The sequence below is a fragment of the Theobroma umbraticum genome, unplaced genomic scaffold, assembly GCF_002168275.2.
Source record: "Theobroma umbraticum cultivar Fairchild unplaced genomic scaffold, ASM216827v3 scaffold_25.0, whole genome shotgun sequence".
Classification (NCBI taxonomy): Eukaryota; Viridiplantae; Streptophyta; class Magnoliopsida; order Malvales; family Malvaceae; genus Theobroma; species Theobroma umbraticum.
In genome coordinates, this window is record NW_018397282.1 from 1,100,187 (window position 1) to 1,103,106 (window position 2,920).

General features: G+C 30.6%; 1 long non-coding RNA gene across 1 annotated transcript in view; it reads right to left on the bottom strand.

The window, feature by feature from the left end:
* Positions 1-1,587: 1,587 nt before the first annotated feature.
* The window catches only part of LOC110428156 (uncharacterized), a 2,100-nt gene continuing 767 nt past the window's right edge, over positions 1,588-2,920 (bottom strand). The window contains exon 3 of the long non-coding RNA XR_002446422.2: positions 1,588-1,613. This is a non-coding gene — a long non-coding RNA (uncharacterized LOC110428156). The remainder of the gene's footprint in view (positions 1,614-2,920) is intronic.

Sequence of the window (2,920 nt, forward strand, 5' to 3'; positions counted from 1 at the left end):
TTAGATTCTAAGCAAAATAAAATTCTGAATAAGGTCTGCTCGTTTGCGATTCTTTTTTAACACATAAGTTTTTCTTCTTCTTATAATTTCTTATTTGCTCTCTCTCTCTCTCTTTGTTTTTATTAGTATTTTTCTTGCTTTTCAAAAAAATTAAATTTCTTTTGCTTACATGTTTGTTGCCCCTGCATGAAATTTTTTTTTCATATTTCCAAGTTAAAATATGAAATAAGAAATTTTTCATGCATGAGATGAAATTTTTTATTGAAAGAATTTATATATATATATTCAAGTAGATACTTAAATTGTTTGATTTTATAAGAAGAAGATGTCAATAATAATAATAATAATAATTATATATATTTTTCTGTGAAGAGTAATGCATGGATTCCATTCTCTTATTTTACTTTGTTTTTAGTGCCTTTGATATTTTAACCTTATTTTACCTTTTTACTCTTTTTGAGAGCTATTTTATCTTTAGCTTTTTATTTGCTCACAACACAAGCCACGGTTTATCTCTCTTTTTCTTTTAATATTAGATTAAAGTTTGGGTTGGAGCACACAGCACAAGCAAACGTGTAAAAGAGACCTTTGGAAACGGTGCTTTTGTTTTATTCTTAAGACACAACATAGATTTCCTTTTCTTATATATATATATATATATTTTTTTTTTACTTGGCTTTTGTGCTAAAGCTTGTGGCATGTTGGGCACTTTTTTATAATTTTATTATGCAGCTTTCTTTTGGTGTTTTATTTCTTTTGGAGCTCACGGTAAATACCGTGAGTTATTTTTTTTGGAGATTGCAGCACATATGCCGCAAGTTATATTCTTATTATTATTATTATTTGTAATTATAATTTTTTAATTACTCTGTTATTTTTATTTGAAGCGGTAGATTTCTTATAAGTTTTACTTATTTATTATATATATTTTTATATTGCATATATATACTTTTTATTATATATATATTATTAAAAAATAATAATAGCAAAATCTATAATTTTGATAAGTTTTGTTGTTTTATGTTTTTTTATACTTAATAAATAAGTAAATAAAAAAATTATTGCATATGTATACTTATATCTTTTTCTATGTTCATGTTTGTAGGTTTCTTTTTCCATCTTCCTCTAAGCCTAGGATGTGTTTCCCTCCAAAGATCCGTTATGGTGAACTTGGAAGGAGTACAATAAGAAAAAAGACCACTGCACATAAAAAGAAGTGCAACGACTGCTCTTTGATCACTATCGACGTCTGAGTCTTGTGGAAGAACCGTCAAGTCCTAAACAAGCCTTAATTGAGACTTCGGTTATTTCATCGTATTCATACCATCAATATATTTTATTTTGAACTATATAACACTATGTAATAAGATTTGAACATACATCGTAAAATAGCCATCTTAACCTTTATTCACCATAATTGTAAGAATACATTATAGTCTAAAATTTCCAATTTGTGCATTTACATTGAAACTAGTGTCTATTTACAAAAGCAAAATACACTACGGATGACTCGACCTCTAGCAATGGAGCGACTTGAAAAGTGCTATGAGATACCTTTACCTATCTGCGGTGGAGAATAAATGTCGATGAATGCATGCTAGGTCGATCACTATCTGCCAAAAGGAGATAAGTAGGGTAAGTCTCACAAACTCGGTGATCATCGACTTCGTGAGCAGGGTGTAGATGAGAAATAAGCTTTAAGCAAATCATTTGAATAATAAAACCAAAATATAAAATGATAATCTTATAAAAACCAATTCACTAGTGGGGTATTTGTTCCCTGTAAAAATGATACCGTAAAATCATAAAGCAATACTTTCCTTGGCAAAACAATGTCGAAACAAGCGTAGTAAAATAAAATTTCAATCATCAAAATTTCTATTTTGTTCAAAAATAAAATAGCTATATAAAAGCACGTACGCTCCCAAAAGGTGTGGCATGTAAAAATAATCGTGTACATCCACATATATCAACTCATGATTAATATATAAAGCACTGAAAGCTTTTAATCAAATAGGGGAGCTGCAAAAAACATTAACTCTCCACCATGCAAAAGAGTGCGAGTCTAAAAACTCTCAAGGCTCTCTAGTAGGTAATCATCATAATAATCAATCCATGGACCCACTTCCACATAATAACAATCCGAGAGGTCTTCCTCCACTAGATTCCCACAACCATGGAAATCTCGATGATATTGGACGACATCAGAGAAATCATGTGGTTGCAACCATGTATATCAACTTGTGGCCTAGCCATATACACCAACCCGTGGTCTTGCCATGTATATATCACAGACCGTGGCCCCGCCATGTCTAACAGCCTGTTGATGACCCAAGAGTTCTCTAGTTAGAGCTCACTTGTACACAAGGGTCACACTATTCTGATGTGACATTCAACCTACTCTCGATGCCCTCGGTTTGCCAAAACCGTTTTCAAAACCAAATCAAGGTTTTCAAGAGCTTTCTTTAAATCTTTTGAAAACAAGGTTTAGCAACCTTTCAATATTGGTTTTCACATTAAAATGCATGGTGTAAACATCTGCATCAAATTCAGACTAAAATCGACTCTTAAGGAATTGCATTTAAAACCATTTATCAAGTGTGTTTAACTATGCACATCACACAAAGAAACAAAACATGATTTTTAATGCAAAACATTGCAAAAGGGCTTATTTCTCAATTTCTAAAACACTTTACATATATGTATATATAAATAGCCTACACAAACAACTTTCCAAATCAATTCACATCCACAATAACATATAGTTTCTACCAGATCATGCTTTCCACAAATATAGAGTATAAATCATTGCAAACCATGTATTCAAATCACTTTCATTTTCTAGCAAACCCATGCTTTCCACAAAAACATTGGATAGTACTATATATATACTTTAATATAGTAAGAATCTTTGAAATAG